General features: G+C 41.6%; 1 long non-coding RNA gene across 1 annotated transcript in view; it reads right to left on the bottom strand.

The window, feature by feature from the left end:
- Positions 1-16,962, bottom strand: part of LOC128849041 (uncharacterized) — an 87,384-nt gene extending 70,422 nt beyond the window's left edge. The window contains exon 1 of the long non-coding RNA XR_008447153.1: positions 16,893-16,962. This is a non-coding gene — a long non-coding RNA (uncharacterized LOC128849041). The remainder of the gene's footprint in view (positions 1-16,892) is intronic.
- Between the last annotated feature and the right edge of the window lie 257 nt (positions 16,963-17,219).

Below are 17,219 nucleotides of genomic sequence, written 5' to 3'. Positions count from 1 at the left end.
TGCTTCAAAGTCTGCAAAGTTGTAGAGCACTTTACAAAGAATGCACTCCAGGCAGCTTTTTTTTTGGCAAACCTCTCATAGGTTGAATAACATTTGTGGGGGTGGAGTAGAGGGAAAACAGGGGTGAAATTGCTGCTAATTTTACTGGGGGAGGAAGAGTCCCAAAGAAGCTGAAATTTCCAATGTTGCAAAAAAGTGTGTGCACAATTTCTAGTACTATTTGTATTTATGGCCCTCACACTCAACTTGTGACCTAAAATTCACATTTCTTACAATGAAGGGCCAGTTCCTGTTCATACAATGTAGCTTAAGGGGCTTGTCATTTCCTACCTGGGTGGAGCCATAGAAGGGGATTTATATTTGTCAACTAGGATCTTGAAAAACTCTGGTGGCAAATGATAAGGTAATGTTCGGGATAAAATTCTGGCTCCCGTGAAGTCAGTGGCAAAATCCCCATAACTTCAATGGGGCAGGATTTCACCCAAGATGTTTTATAACCTCAGAAACTAACAGGAGCGGAGAAGGTTGTGTGATATAGCAAACAGTGGAGAGCAACACCAGTTATTGGTATCCTGATTTTAGATTGAGCTTGCTGCCCCATTAAGAACCACAATAATATAGTCCACTATTGTTGAAAAATGGCATTCTTGCTTAATAGGTCTGGTGCGGTGGGACATCTCAATACTAATTCATATCACCACTGGATATTTTTATTTTGGTGCCACAGCGAAGGGAAATACCTTAGGAAGGATGGCAGGTGACTTGTTCCTTCATGCTGAGTTGTTTCAGACATACAAATTCTTACATTACTTCCATCTGATATAGAAATGGATTTGTCTATGAGATGGACTGTATTACAGATTGAAACATATTACCTCCATGAAATTAACTAGATTTTTGAGCAAGCCAATGACATTAAATAAACTGGGAAACTCAGTAACTTGAGTGCTGTTAGCTGCTGAGCACTGGAATACAAGTTGCTCCGACTCCTGGTGCTGTCAAGTAGGAAGTACCTGTAGGATCCAGCACACTACTTGTGCTTTGGTAGTTGTCATGAATTCACAAATCTAGAGCCCTAGATAATTGAATTCTGCTGTTCCTCGACAACAAATATTGCTGGACCAATAGAAAACCCACCAAAGAGATGGTGGAATGCCCATCTTTTGATTTGGTTAGCAGTCCACCAGCAACTGCTCTTCTGCTTACTATCTGCACTCTGCTCACTCTCACAGTCCATTACAGTTGTAAATCAAACTCTGGTGTGGACTACCTGGACTGGATTTACATAAAATCTCAGTCAAATTCACCTCCCTCTTCATTCTTTAGCTGCAGTATAATGTTTTGATTTTCTGAGCCCAATAATCCATCTCTTTGCTTTCTGATATTCTAGCAGTTTTCACCTGCAAGTGACTTTCTAGGTGTCATTTGGGAAAAAAATATTTTTTAAGATACAATAGATGCACCTGCAAAATTTTGCTTTCATCCTCTGAGTGTTCAAAACCCCATATTTGTGTTCATAAACTTGTGTTTCCATGTGCAAATCATGTATTTTTTATACATCTCCATCTCCATCAATTACACTATTGGCACACCCAAATGTTTCTTCTTCCCGCTGATATAAGTGGAAAATATCAAAATACGGTTCCTTCCAGTAGGCCTGATTTCCAAAAAAGGTTCCTGCTGAGCTCTACGTTAAACTTAAAAATCTTAACTAATGTATGTGTGTTCCATTGGAGGGGAAGTTCAAAAATATCAGAATCCTCCTTTTGAGACTAAAAACGTATAGATTTCCAGTCACTTCAAGAAGGAATTATGAGTTACAGTGTTTCATTTTTTGTGATTCTTGCTCTGCATTTTTTGCAAGATGTTGTCATATGATGAAAAACCTCCCTGCATTTACTAGCCTATTCTATCACCATTTCATCGCCACTTGTTCCTACAGCTGTTATATTTCTTTGGTGTGTTATTGAATAGCTGCAGAACATATTCATCCTGAATTGATGATATCTCTATGGCACACTAGACGACTGGATGGCTAATTGGCTATTACAGCTGTAGCTCACAATAAGATATTTTTACCTTATCTGAAGGCCTTTCTAAGAAGATCCCGTGTTGGGAAATGATCATTTAAAAGTTTATTGATTTCCATACCTGCAGCCAGGGGATTTCACAGAAACTTGTTTTCCTTATCTAGTACTAAAGTTTGGAGATGCATGTTAGACTTAGAATGTTAGATTTTCCTACATCATCAAACTTAATTTGAATTTGGGACTGCTGTTTGAAAATTATACAGCTCTGTTTTCTTTCATTTGTGAAGACAATGCAGGGCTGTACCTTTTCCAATGCTACAGCCACTTCTTGCTTTCTTTTTTGTACCGTCTGGTGTGCAACTCATCATTTGGAAGTAATGGGAGATTAATTCCCTATCACAGTAAAAAGTTCTCTGGCCATTTTTTTAGACTCTAGTACAATTAAAATCTGGAGCCTCAGTGCAATAAACTTGTTCATTTGATTCGCAGACTTCAGGGCATAGTGGCAATTTGATTCGCAATCTCTAGTCCAGAGGATTGATCCCTAAAGGCAAGGAATGATGGCTTAATCACACCACAAAGCTACAGTGATTAGAACTCAGACTACATGTAGACCTTCAATGAATGTTGGTGAACAGGCTTGTGAACTATCTGTAGGCTCTCACTTCATTATAAACCTGAGCATGTCCAAAACACCTTTGACTCTATCACGATCAGTGGAACTGGAATCATAGGGCCCATGTTCATTAGAGGGAGTGTTATTGGCAAGACACCAGGAAAACAGGCACCACAGGGAGTTAGGTTAGATGCAATGTAGTCACATGCATAGAGCAGTGGACTACGATTCAAATTTGAGAGGTCAGTGTCCTGCCTGATACAAGAAGCAAGTTAGTGATTGGCAAACTGAAGGCCCACTTTGTGAGATATGGCATTCCAGAAACTGTATCCATTGACAACAGACCCCGGTGGCCTCAGAAGAATTAAATGAATTTGCAGGCAAACAGGAGTGTGACCACCATACCTCCTCCCCAGCATTCCCATAGAGTATTGGCAAGATGGAATTAGCTGTGAAAAAGGTCAATAGGCTGTTACACAAAGCTGTTCCTTGTGATTCAGACTCTCAGCATTTTTGGCACATAGCAGTACCCCATCACAGCTTCTGTGTTGCCCCCTTGTGGTTCAACACAGCACTACTCACCCTGATGCAGGGTCTCTGACAGTCCCCCTCTTGCAGGGTCCAACTCAGACATGCTTTAGCCCTCCATTTGAGTCCCTACTCCTTCAGAGTGTTAAAGTCCATAAACTAAAGCCAGATAAGAACTCAAAACAGGATGATACGATGAGGCTTTGACAAGACCCCATCCTTCTACTCAGGGCCTGCCTTCCAACTCCACTCCTTTGGTTTGTGTCAGCAGGTCCTGTCACCCCACACACCCAGAGTCTTGTCCAGCCAGCATGCTGTCTCAGACTCTAGGCTGAAACCAGGCTTCCCTCACCGAGGGAGAAACAGAGCTCTGCTCTCCTTCCTGGTCAGTGCCAAAGTAAGTAGGCCTTCTCCTTTTAACTCTCTTCTCCACACCTTTTAATAACCTGGCCCTGCCAGTGTGGTTCCTGTATGTCCCATTGAGAGAGAGAGAGAAAGAGGTATTGAAATCAGGTGCAAACTGCACTTTTCTGTTCCAGCTTCACTAATTCTGCATTTAGCAAAATCCCACCCCGGGTGAGGGGAAGAGTGTGTTTCATCTGCTGCTCTGCCTGGGGTTCCTTTAGAGCATGGCCATGGAGGCTGATGAGGGCATACACAAATCCAGCACATCCACTGGCCACATTCCTCTCTTGCTAGCCCACCTCCTGCCCCAAAAATTTTAGTGTTGTCCTAACGGGAAGAGGAAAGATTCTGGGTGCCTTATATCTCTGCAACCTCCACATTGGGTGAATGGCCTGAGACAGGTCCTTGGACCTGGTGCCAGTGCAGATCCTGGTGTGGATCTGGCTCATTGTCTACAAATTACATCATACAAATTGAGGAAAGTAATAATTATCATCAGCATTAACTAGATAGGTTACAACAGAAAACCACGGTGGATATAGTGATGACTTAGCTAAGAAAGATCGGCCTGAAACAGTGTGTGACCTTGTACTCCTATTTCTGTAGTGAACTTAGGTTTAAAAATAACAAAACATAAGAGCAGGACTTGACTGAATATGTATGCTACTGAGCCACTCTGGGCATATAACTAATAGCAAAATAATAAAATAAAACAAGGCAGCATGAACGTGCATGGGAAAACTTCATTTAAACTGTCACTTCTGATTCCACCAATGCAGATATGGTCCAGCTGTACTTATGGAGAAGACATTCGACTCTCCAACCACCATCCCACAGTGTTTGAGTTAGAGCCAGCACTAGGTATCTATTATCTGTGAGTGACCTCCAAAACTAGTCACAAATTTTACTGCTCAAAAAGGAAACTAATACATCAGTTAGGAAAATAAGCCCCATTTTACACTATTTGTGGTGTGTGGCAATATGCCTGTTATCTCAGATCATGTTTGGTATAACACCCTAACTCCATAACACTATGTTCTCCGGCCAGAAGTCACTTTGGCAAGAATTCATTTGTGGGTGAGATTTGAAACATTGGTATATAAAGAATTGTCAAAAGCAAGTGTGAGCAAAGTCCAGCAAATAGTTCAGGCTGATTCTCACTCAAATGCCCTTTAAGAACTCTCTACCACCTACTTCTGAACCCTACTCTTTCCTTAAGCATAGTCCAGAGTGTAAAGTCACAGTAGTATTCAAAAGGTTAAAGCAGAGTGAACTGCTAATTTTAATGCTTTCTCTAAGCTTCAGTTTTAATAAGCGAAAATGATGTTCTTATTTGCAGTAAAGTGGTGTTATAAAATTCTGTCTGTCAAGCTCATTTTAAAACCATGGAAATAAATGATCTGACAAAATCAGGCTATTAGACAAGTGAAGAAGAGTGATTTCCATAAAAGTAGAGGAGCTGTTCCTTAATTTCACACTTGGTAGTCTTTTGGGTCGACTAAATTTTTAAATAAGTGATAAAATTATATTAGCGCAATTGCATTTTTATAGATTTTTTTGGTCATTGTACTCTTTTTCAATCCCTTTATTTTAACTCAAACCATTCTGCTGAAAGGTTACCTCTCAACTTATATGTTACCTTATAACAGTTTCTGCTCATACAACAGAACCATAGGCTCACAAATCCTCCATAAAGTACTCGGAATGACCACAGTGACCCAAAAGTATTCTAAAGTGGAAGGTTTGTCTCATTAGAGTCACATTGCTGAAACGCTGGCTCTGCACAGTGCATCTGATTGTATGCCCAAACAGATATGGACTAAGAAACTCGACGGGGACGAGGTTGCACATACAAAGATTTTTCTTTGGAGCACAGAGCTATTCCATTGTCTACAACAACTATATCAAACGAAGCAAAACTAGACGACTTGCAATATGCTCTCAGCAGAAAAATAATTGAATGCAAACAGGTAAGCATGACACAGAGTTCACCTGTGTAAGCAGAAAACCACCAATTCCTGATATCTAGTGAATGAAAAACATACACACAACAGCCCATCCTGCCAGGTGCTATCCTCATTGATTTCAGTGCCTCACAGGGCAGGGCCCTAAATAGAGCAACTTGACAAATCAACTCCTGGGCATGTTTCACTACAACTAGTGCAAGAAGGGAAGAGACAACTTCCTGTACCAAAGAGGCTCTTTCTGCCCCAGGAACATTCATCTTGAGAGATGTGGGGCAGCATTTTTGCTACAGACCTCCCCTGGGTTTTCCACCATGGAGGCACTAGATTGGTATACTCCCCATCAAACCAGGTTTTGTATGGCCTCTTCCCAGCTTGGCCAGGCTACCCATTTTTGAAGCGGTGATAACGCCATACAGCCCTCTCCCAAAAGGAGTTTGCAGTCACTTCACACTGCCACAACCACCTCCCTTGGTGAATTTTCCACCACTGTGCCAAGCTTTATTCTGGCAGAAGCCAACTTTCAACCATGGAGTAGGTCTTGACCTTTGTATGCAGTGCAGAATGCCACCATGAAAAGATAAATAGATTGAAAGGGTTAACACCAAATTTCCTTTACTGGTTTAAATAATGATGTAATAATGTAGTAATACAGAAGTCATTAAAAATATTTTGACCTTCTATTAAGCCAATGACTCTGCAGTTGCTCTTGCTTTCAGTGTCATTTGTTTGCTGAGAGAAGAGATCTAATACATTGATACACAGGTTGTGACATGCTGTTTGAACATTAGCCTGCTATAATTGGTCACGTCATCATGCATCATATTTACAATATACAGGAAAGTGCCCTGAAACAATTGTCTTATAGATCTATCACATATCACAGAGGAGCTTCTGGGACTGTTATCCAGCGGCATCCAATTGTGATGCACATTCCTGTTGAGTTCTGAATCTAAATATCACTGTCATCTTAGTAGTAAGTGATAGATTAATAACTTCCTGCTGGCTTGCAAAACCGACATGTACTGTGTGTCCCAGTGAACGATGACAATCCAATTTATTGCAATTGAGCATGCTCAAAATAGAAAGTCTGTTGTAAAGGGAAAAAAACTTATTTGTTTGGGGGTTTTAATCAAGTATTCAATTCCTCATCACCCTTCCACGATGAGGCAATGGAATTATGTTGCAATAGATTGTTTTGAACAAATAAAAAAAAATTAGTAAGTTCTTTATCTAACTAACAAATAGGATACTCAAGATCTTGAGAGGCAGACAAAAACCCAGAATCTGGCAATCATGTCACATCAATCACAGTGTAAAAACCTTTTGCAAACATTTTATACCCCTTCCCTCCTCCCCCACGCTTTAATAAATTTTCAAGAAAAATATAGAAACAAGTTCATTGCACACACATCAGCCTAGCTCCACCAGAGCTGAATTTCAATGCAATTAGGTTCCTAACTCCTTGAGTTTCTATTGAAAAACTCAGCCAACAATCATACATATTTTTCCTCACACTTTCCCCACGATTGGATCTTGCAGAATAGAGTAGTTCCAGCTCTTTAGTCACAAGTCCAACCTATGAGAGGCTTCTTTATCTTCAGGTAAAACACAGAGGTAGGTGCAACAGTCACAACATTCTTTTAACTATTGCCTGTGCAGGACAGAAGCAGTGACCCCTCAGTAGGGTTGGTTAATGGCTAGGGGCTGGGTTGCTACAAAGCATGACTGAACATCCTCAGACTGACCCAATACCAACAACAACAAGATTGATATCAGAGATCTTTAAAATAACAAAGATAAGCCATTGCCCTGTAAATGCTCTGATCCTTAGAAAATTACTACATCCATAGCACTTGGCACTCTGACCTTGTCATGTTCTCACAAGCTAAGCAGAATTAGGCTGGGAGAGGAGATCCCAAACAAATTAAGCTTAGACACTCCTCCCCACCCCCAAAATCTTACAGATTGATTCAGTGGGGCTCCACATGAGTGCAGGGGGTTGGGGGAGTTTGCAGAATCTGGGCCTTAGGTTGCTGCAGCAAGTGGGGTTGATGAATCAGTAGAGGACACACGATCCTGGGAGCCAGTCAGCACTCAACAAATGCCCTGCTGTTTGCGCTGGTGGGACTATTTTTCAGATAAGATGGAAAACCAAGAGAATTATCATAACTATACTGACAAAGTTATTAACATTCCCATGGACCCTTTTGGGGATATTAATCCCAAACCATTAGCCAAACTCTAGTTAGGGTTACTATATTCTGCCTACCTGAATTCCTCCTGCAGTTTAAACAGAAAACAATGTTCATCTTCACTTTCTGCATTCTCTGGTATTATGAGCAAGGACACAGAATCTGGGCTCACTTGAAGTTCTGTCTGGCATCATGGGCTGTGTATAGAATTTGGATTCAGTAGAAGCATTGGTCTGTGTAACAGACATGCAGCGGTTTGACGGGAGCACTGTTCTGGACTATGCTTACTACACCCAGATAGCTCTCCCTTTACCCCCCACCCCCCAATCTTCTTCCTCTTGGTAACATTTTACTTGTGAGGAGTTGTAAAGCTGGACCGCACTCTCTCTACACTGGCTTCCCACAGACTATCATATGAAGTTCAAAGTCTCATTCTTGATGTTCAAGGCACTCATTGACCTGGTCCAATGATATCTAAAAACTCTAGGATGAGGGCCATGATAAACAAGTCTGCTACTCCAGCAATGAAACTGTCTACGGTACGGGTAAAGCTCATTCATGCAGGAGACAGAATTGTTTTCAGGGGCAGGTCTGCTACTGTGGAATGAACTTCGCCAAGAACTAAGGAACATCACATAGCTTACCACCTTTCATGGCCAATGCAATGTCCATTTCTTTGACATTACCTTCTCTACACAATCACAAAGCACCGTGTACATTTTAAAAAATAATCTACCAAAACAAAATACTTCAGCACACACTCTGGGGACAGGATGAGAGAACAAACCCATGGCAGCTGTTAGTCACACTGCTTAATGAGCTCCTGGAAGGTGTGCAGATACCACAGCAGTAAGCATGGTATCAGAACCTATTCAGAAGAATAGAATAGAATATGTTTATGGCAGCTCTTCTGCAAAACCTACATGCTCTGTTTTACAATAGGCAGCCGTGACACCAAAAGGAAGAGCAACCAGCAGAATCTTACAGACACAACAGAATATTATGCAGCATGATAATAAAATTCCTCTGACCTGGAGCTGAGAAAACGCAAAGTTGTAACAGTTCATCTGGCTCAACCCCACACACTTCCTTTCTGTAAAATTAATACAAATAAGCACTTTTGAGACACCCAACCAACGCAATGGGGCTGACACTCAGGAGGCGCCCATCTACCACAAAGCAGAACGTGGCCAAGTAAAATAAGGGAATTCTAAAATAAAGCTACTGCTTAAAATTTAAACTGCTCTGTACGATCCCAATCTTTGGAAGACGCCCATGCCTATCTTTAAGCACTTGTGAGATATGTTAATTCATCCCGAAGTAAGCATGGGAAGTCTGTTATCTGTTATTCTCAGAGCAAGTTTTCACGGCATGGTGGTAAAACCTCCTGAGTCTCTGTACACTAGTGTCTACATAGCTGCTACTACTGGTGACAGTTGCTATAATATGGAGACTCACTTTTCTAGCATAGGCAAGACCTATTCTATATTTCTCTCTGCAGTTACAGTCATTGACGTCAATGAGACTAATTTTATAATGCTAATTTTTGGACAAATAAACATCTGTAGTAAAATTTCAGGATTCATGAATAATCCTTAATAGGCAGCAGGTTTAAAACAAATACAAGGAAGTTCTTCACGCAGTGCACAGTCAACTAGTGGAACTCCTTACCTGAGGAGGTTGTGAAAGCTAGGTCTATAACAGCATTTAAAAGGGAACTGGATAAATTCATGGTGGTTAAGTCCATTAATGGCTATTAGCCAGGATGGGTAAGGAATGGTGTCCCTAGCCTCTGTTTGTCAGAGGATGGAGATGGATGGCAGGAGAGAGATCACTTGATCATTGCCTGTTAGGTCCACTCCCTCTGGGGCACCTGGCATTGGCCACTGTCGGTAGACAGGATACTGGGCTAGATGGATTTTTGGTCTGACCCAGTACGGCCATTCTTATGTTCAAAGGGATTTCTTTGTTTTGCTTTATTTTTACTAGTTGTCCAGCTCGACACTATACTCATAGGGCCTGATGCTGATCTCACTGACACCAGGATAAATTGGGAGCAATTCCATTGACATTAATGGAGTTTCATCAATGTCAGTCAGATCAGAATCAATGCAAATTTTGGACTGTTACATTGAGCATTAGGTAGATTTTGGGCTTATTTAAGGTGCAACCTGGTACAATGGACAGAATGGTTTCAGAATCTGGGCTCTGGCTGGTATCATAGGTATTGCGTAGTCTGGGTTCACTCAAGTTGTGGTAAAAAAAAAACTGCTGAAAAAACAAGACAGTCTATTCCTACTGTTTCTTCCACACTTCCATTCACTCCCGTCCCCATTTTTATTTGCCCATCTAGGTCCCAGCTATAGCTTTACCGTCTCCTCCCAATATACCCTTTCACATTCAAATTGGAGGCAAGATGATAGTATTATCTCCTTCCCCAAGACAAGTTTGCTCAGCCATTCTCCTCACCTTGCCACTCTCCCCTCTCAACCCAAACACAGGTATTACTGACCTAAGAATTTTCCTTTTTATGACTCAAGGACACAGCCAGCCTATATATTTTCCTTTGTCTTTAAGTGGACTCTCTCCTTTCTGCCAAGGAAATACAGTAAAACATTTGAGTATAGTTCCAGGAAACAAAAATTTTCTAACCTTAAAGTTGTGTGTCTTTCCCATCTCTTCAGGTTGGCACTACCCTCAACTGTTGCTGGTTTACAGACAGTAAGAATAGTAAAATTGACTCTGAAATGCAAGATTTCACTTCTACTCAGACCTGGGACCTGATTCTCCTCTCACTTACACTGGTGTAATATCAGGGATCTCTCCACTGAAGTCAATGAAGAGACACCACTGTAAAACTGCTGTGAGTAAAATCAGATCGTGAGATGCATGGAAACATGAACCACACTGTGCATGAGAGACCTTCATTGGTGAAGACCACAAAGTCACGTGAGAACCGTCCTGTTCCCAGTTTGCTGTGGCTCATATCCTGCATGATGTTGATGGCAAACCTCTCATTAACTTCAGTGGGGCAAAGATTTCACCCCCAGAATCTGTTCAGGAGTCATGTGAGTTTTCTTTCAAAATATACTCTGTACCCAATTGCTTCTCTTTCCCTACAACCAATATCTAATTAAACAAGGATCTGCAGAAATCCCAGTGACTGATTACATGACTGGGATTTCTAAAGGAAATGAGACTGTTCTTTCCTTCATGTCTTTGATGTCTGTAGGTCTGATCCAAAGATCACTGAAGTCAAGAAGAGTTCTTCCATTGATGAGGATGAGGCCTTTTGTATATGCTTACCTATACTCCCCTAAAGCCTTTCTGTCTGCTGAAAACTGATATACCTTTCTTTACCGTAAAACCAGATTCATTTAGAATGCTTAAAAAGTCTACATTGGTTTTATTTAAATAAATAAAGATTAATTAATTTAAATAAACAAGGTTGCAATGCGCTCTACATAGGGCGACGTTTTAAATCTATCCAGAAATTGAAACTAGGGCACTATTTAGTAGCTAGTTTATTACATCTTGCCATGAGCACATTACACCAATGTTACACGCCTTATGGAACTTATGATGTTAGTTTTGACCTATAAATTTCTAGATGGCATGTGGCCTACTTCTCTAAAGGCCCATGTCTCTCTCCTCTAGCCATACTGCCACAACTGAGATCAGTGTGGAGTTGGCGCCCATGCTATACCAAAGAGGAGTGGCAGCTGGCAGAGGTACTCATTTGCTCCAGTCAGAAATCATCCTATATTTATGCACTTTCAGGGCCCATTGCAAAACTGGTTTCCTCTTGTTGTGAGAGACTGGGAGGATTGGAGATATTAAATATGTTCTAGGTAGTTTACTGGAGTATCTAGTTTTTATAGCCATATTTTTAAACTGTGTCACGGAATGACTGGAATAAAGGATAGGCACTTTTTTTTTTATTGACGGAGTACAAATTGGGGACGATAACAGATACAATATAAATGAAAGCCAATGAACCATCCCCCACAGACCCAACTTCAAAAGCCATAACAAAATGCTGGAGGTGCAAGTTTTCTGAAACAAACACTGCTTCCATAGTAAGTAGTTTGATACACAGGAAAATAACTGGTTAGCCACACAGGTTTCTCTCACATTAGCAAAGTCTTTATCAATGCATTTTGAGAAAAGGGGCTTTGATTACATCAAATGAAGTGGAAGATTGGAGATCAAATTTAGTCATTAACACATCATTAACAGTCACACTAACATGGGCTACAACTATATGGTCTGTTTGCTTTTCAGATGTAGTGGTCTTTTATATGAATCCTTTATAAAATCTACAGGGAGATCTTCAACAAACAGGACTACATCCTGCCAAATTCCCCAGCCATATCCTATGAACACAGAGCAGTGTAGCTGTTAATAAGGGTATTCATCATGAGACAGCCTATTTTTGGCATTGTATATGACAGTCTCAGTAACTTACAATTGTCCCTTGAATGTGAACTTATCATTTAATTACGCTCTGAGAGACTGCTTCCCCATATCACCCTGCAAGTTAGTTAACCACACAGCAATTCTCCAGCTAATCCAAGTGTGATTGGATCAGTCTTAAGTGTGCAACATATCTTACAGTTCCTGGGAACCCCCTAAGGAGCAGTCTGTTTATTTCTACCTACCTTTGTGTTTTTGTCAAATTTACATATGCAGTATCGAATGCACCAAGATTTTGAACAGATAAATAAGTTGCTTAAACAAAGGAGGAGTTTTCATTCATCATAAGATACATAGTATTAAACCAAGTGGATATGTAGGATCCCAGGAAAAGGCATCAATAAAACCGCAGTGAGAAAAACAGATCAAGACATTTATGAAGGTTGTATTTACTCACAATGATTGTATCTTAACCAAACACCAAGTACAACACTGGACAATTTACTTAGTGTTAAGTATACATATAGCTGTACAAACATAAGTATATTTTGAAAAATATTTTTGAGGGGGGGAGGGATAGCTCAGCGGTTTGAGCATTGGCCTACTAAACCCAGAGTTGTGAGTTCAATCCTTGAGGGGGCCATTTAGGGATCTGGAGCAAAAATCTGTCTGGGGATTGGTCCTGCTCTGAGCAGGGGGTTGGACTACATGACCTCCTGAGGTCCCTTCCAACCCTGATATTCTATGATTCTATGAAAAGGACATCTGGGGTTTAAAAGTATGTTATTAATATTTTGATAAGGGAGGTGCATACAGTAGATGTGTTAAGCATTTAATAGTTGCTTGAAATATTATATCACCCCAAAATTTCAAATGGATGGAAATGTAAAAGGATTCAGGATGGTCTCTCTGTGGTGCTCAATTGCAGTCGCTGAGCTACTGCACAGTCTTTATGCATTGTCACAAGTAGTGCTCCAATGGGCAGCGCTGGCCTTATCATGAGGCAAATTGATGCAGCCGCCTCAGGTGCCAGATTGGGGGGAGGGCACCACTAGGACCCAGAGTGTAGAAAATTGTGTCTGCTGCTGGTGCATATGTATTCTTTCTGCTCTAGATGCACAGAGATGGTGGAATGCTGTGCTGGAGGAAGGACGGTACAATAGACATAACAGGCAGGCAGGAGAAAAGGTGAGAGGGAATAACAGAAAGCAGCAGGAGCTGCAGGGAGAGAGAGGAGGAGGAGCCCCTTATGTACCTCTCTAGAACCACAAGGAGACTGGACTGATAAACACCAACTTCTCAGGGAGCTTCCTGTTTCCTGAACCCACTTGAGGAGAACAGGCAGTCAACTGAAGTAGTAGGAGCCAGTTAGGCCCTTAAGACGCTGACATCTTCCCTCATTCAGGCCATGCTACCAGCCTGCTTATTTGTCCCCTTCAATTGAGTGTTGAGAGTCACTGTAGCTGGCAAAGAACAGCAGTCATGAGTGAAAGGAACACAGCAGTATATTTGGGGGGGATGTATGATATTCCAAAACTCCTCACTATACCTGAAGAAGACCAACACCAGCAATGCAGGGCACTAGAGACAGTGTTGACACATGATGACATGCGCGATATTGATGTGAGTGATTTAGGCAATGAACTGAAAGCCCTTTCAAGATACATTTCAGCAGGATCAACTCCAAAGGCTGTTCTGGAATATATGTGCACAAATAAGATGACCACCCTCTTTCCAAATGCTTTTGCTGCTCTGCGCACTTCTAACACTTCCTGTAACAGTTGCCAGTGGAGAACGCAGCTTCTCCAAGCTGAAGTTAATAAAAACACATCTACGCTCCACCATGACACAGGAGAGGCTGGTCGGCCTTGCAACCATCTCAATAGAGCATGAGCTGCAGTAGCATAGCTAGTAAGGGATCGGGGGAGCGGCTGCTCCCTCTGAGAACATTCCCCAAAAGTGGTGCCTTTTTAATTTTTACACTCACGTGGGGGCGCTTCCCAGCAGGGGCGGCACGTCCGGGTCTTCGGCGGCATTTCAGTGGCAGGTTCTTCAGTTGCTCTGGGTCTTTGCCAGCAATTCGGCAGCGGGTCCTTCAGTCTTCGGCAGCAAGACTTGGGTTTTTTGTTTTTTTTGTTTTTTTTTCTTGGCTGCTTCGCGGCAGGTGGCGCCTTTTTTTATGTGTTCGCTCCCCCTGCTGTTAGAACCTGGCTATGCCACTGATGAACTGGCCCAGACTGTGGACCTTCAGGAAGCAGTTCAAATCTTTGCAACCAAGAAGGCACGGAAAGCACCACTTTGATTATTCAAACAGATAAAAATGCCAGTGTTTACTATGCAGACAAGAAAAGTTACATTTGCTGTTCAAGCATTTGAAAGTTAAGCATTACTTAAAATTTTTGAACAAGGCATTTTAAGTTGTTAGTTCTCCTTTATTGGGGTAGGTAGCAGAGCAGTACCATGAGAGGAGTAGAACAGGAAGAAGGCAGAATTGAGACCTTTCAAAGTTTTGGCCTAAGCGAGGGGGCATAGGGGCGTCATTTGAGCTCCCCACCTCAGGTGCCAAAATGTTGTGGGCCGACCCTGCCAATGGGACTGGGAAAAGCCTCTACAATTACCTGTGAGTTTGGTCCATGCCATTTAGGGCAGTTAAAAGTCAGCAGGCAACTAGACCTTTGTAGACAGGGATCATTGCAGTCCTTGAGGGAGGTCTTAAAATGCCAGCTGAAGTTACACATGAGATGGTCTGGCCCCTAACAACCCCCCCCCCCCCACACACACACACACACATAATTTAACACTAATAACCTCACCAACTACAGCCCAGTCTGTAAGCTCCTCTTTCTAGGGAAAATCATTGGGCAGGGGTTCAAGGCTAACTCCAGCACTACATTACTGTCTCCGGTGCTTTAGAGCCTAAGCTCCAGCTACAGCCATAGCACACATTGATCTGGGGGAAAGGAATTGATTATCTCCTCATGGCAATGGACAGAGGCCAAGCAGCCCTGCTAATATTTTTAGATCTATCAGCTGCCTTCATTTCATTAATCAGAAAGTGCAGCTGAATTTGAATGGGACAGGGAAGAAATGAGTAAGATTGTTTTACAAGAGCAAAGTTCTGTTCCAAGAAACTCCTGATGATGGCAATTTCCTCCTCCTCTAGTGTGAAGTGTCATAGAACACAAGCTCCCCACCCCCTTTGTTCAACATGTGTGTGAAGCCTCCAGGAGAGGTCATTAGATGCTCCAGTCAGCAGTATCATCTGTGTGTCTGACAGACCTCAGTGATCTATTTCCTTTTCAATGAGCCTGGACACAGCCTCCCCACTTTCCCAGGGTTTGGTGGAAGTGAAGACTGGATGAAAACAGGCTCTCTCAAGCAGACTCCTGTCAAGAAACTGATACTCGCAGGCAGTGGGATGTGCATGGCAGAAAATGAGTGCTTACCCAGTCCCAGGTAAAATTCAAAGTATTGGTTACTATCCTATGTGTGGGACCCAGCTACCTCAAGTTACTCCTTCTCCCTTTGGCTCCCACCACAGTCTTAGCATTCTGTCTTAAGCTATGGAGTCCCCATGGAAAGTCTCACCGCAAGGCAGGGCATTCTAGGTGTCAGTGACATACCTTTAATTCAAGATGTACCTTTAATTCTTGTGACATGTTCTGATAGTCCTGGGAAGAGTGCTTTAGAAACGCCTATATAGAGATTAAATAAATAGAAATTCTATGTGGTGGGGCCTTACTGACTCTCGCCAGAAATCTATCAGAGCCTGAACCTGGCACGCACTTGTAGGAGACAGGAGACACAGATCTTTACATTCCAGCTGACTGTGCAAGTGCCTGTACACTCCTCTGCAAAAAACCTCCTGGAACACAAGGGGTCAGTCTCTGTGCCAGCAAGGAAGTTGCCTAATGTTAGAACACTGTGCTAAATGTGCTAAAGACACAGTGCTGGGGGACTTATAAACGTATGTAATAATTAAAGATCACCGTACAACCACCACTTGGTGACCCTTGGAGACGAAAGGCCCTCTGTGAATGCACAATATTATCACTGTTATTATTAAAAGCTATACTATTGTTGCCAAAAGTGTTTACTCTTCATCTCATCTCTTGATGAGCCATGACTGTCTCTTAAAAAAATTCTCTGGAAAGGTATGTATTTGATAGTCAAACAAAACAACAGCAACAAAATCACTTTAGGGCACTGGAGAAATAGCTTCTATTCCCAGCCTCTGAAGTCAAATAACTGTCACAACTCTGTCTAAACTAACCAGTGCCTCAGGTTTTTAGGTATTTAATTACATAATAAGTAAATTATAGAAACATGGAAAATAAGTGGAAATGTCTTGCATTCAAAGTCAGACATTTTCTCTCAGAAAGTCTGGCATCATTAACTTGCCTAGGAAGGAATAAAGATGAAGTCAAAATTAGTGATGCTGCATTATTTCTTTTTATGGTAATGCTCCAAAAGTCTGCAAATGTCAGTATGTTAATGTGCTGTCACTCAGCAATATCACTTATTTTACCCTTTAAGAAAATAGTTTGTTTGTATCTTTGAATGGCAAACCCACAAAGTTTACACAGACAGTGCAGCTACTTTCTCTATGCCCCTTGCCAAAATGTCAGCATTTCTGATTTAATGCAGCCATGTATACATTATCGATAGTGTGAAGCATACATATTTTTAAAATTTCAGCTGCATAGAGTATTAATTTAAGGGGGGAAAAGTGTTTTACCTTCTCAGTTGTTTCAGTTCTCTCACCTCTTCTCCTCTGACCATGCTGCAAGTCTGTCAAGTAATACTCTAAAATAAATGCAATATTGTAATAATTATAAATAAGTCACAATGGCATTTGTGTATGAAGATTAGGCCCTCCCCCCCTCCTTTCCTGCATGCTTCTACCACGGTGGCAAACTTACTTCAAAAATTCTGATGAAACGCTTTGTAAATTTTGTTATTCTGTGATGATAATAAATCATTATAGCCTTAAACACTTCTCTAGCTTGGAGCCTCAGTCACAAATTATCTTGTCAGTCTGACCAAAACATTCTCCAAAAAAGCT

The sequence above is a fragment of the Malaclemys terrapin genome, chromosome 14 (genome assembly GCF_027887155.1).
Source record: "Malaclemys terrapin pileata isolate rMalTer1 chromosome 14, rMalTer1.hap1, whole genome shotgun sequence".
In the NCBI taxonomy this organism is placed as follows: domain Eukaryota; kingdom Metazoa; phylum Chordata; order Testudines; family Emydidae; genus Malaclemys; species Malaclemys terrapin.
Note: the sequence above shows the minus strand (reverse complement) of the source record. Positions and strands in the feature narration are given on the sequence as shown.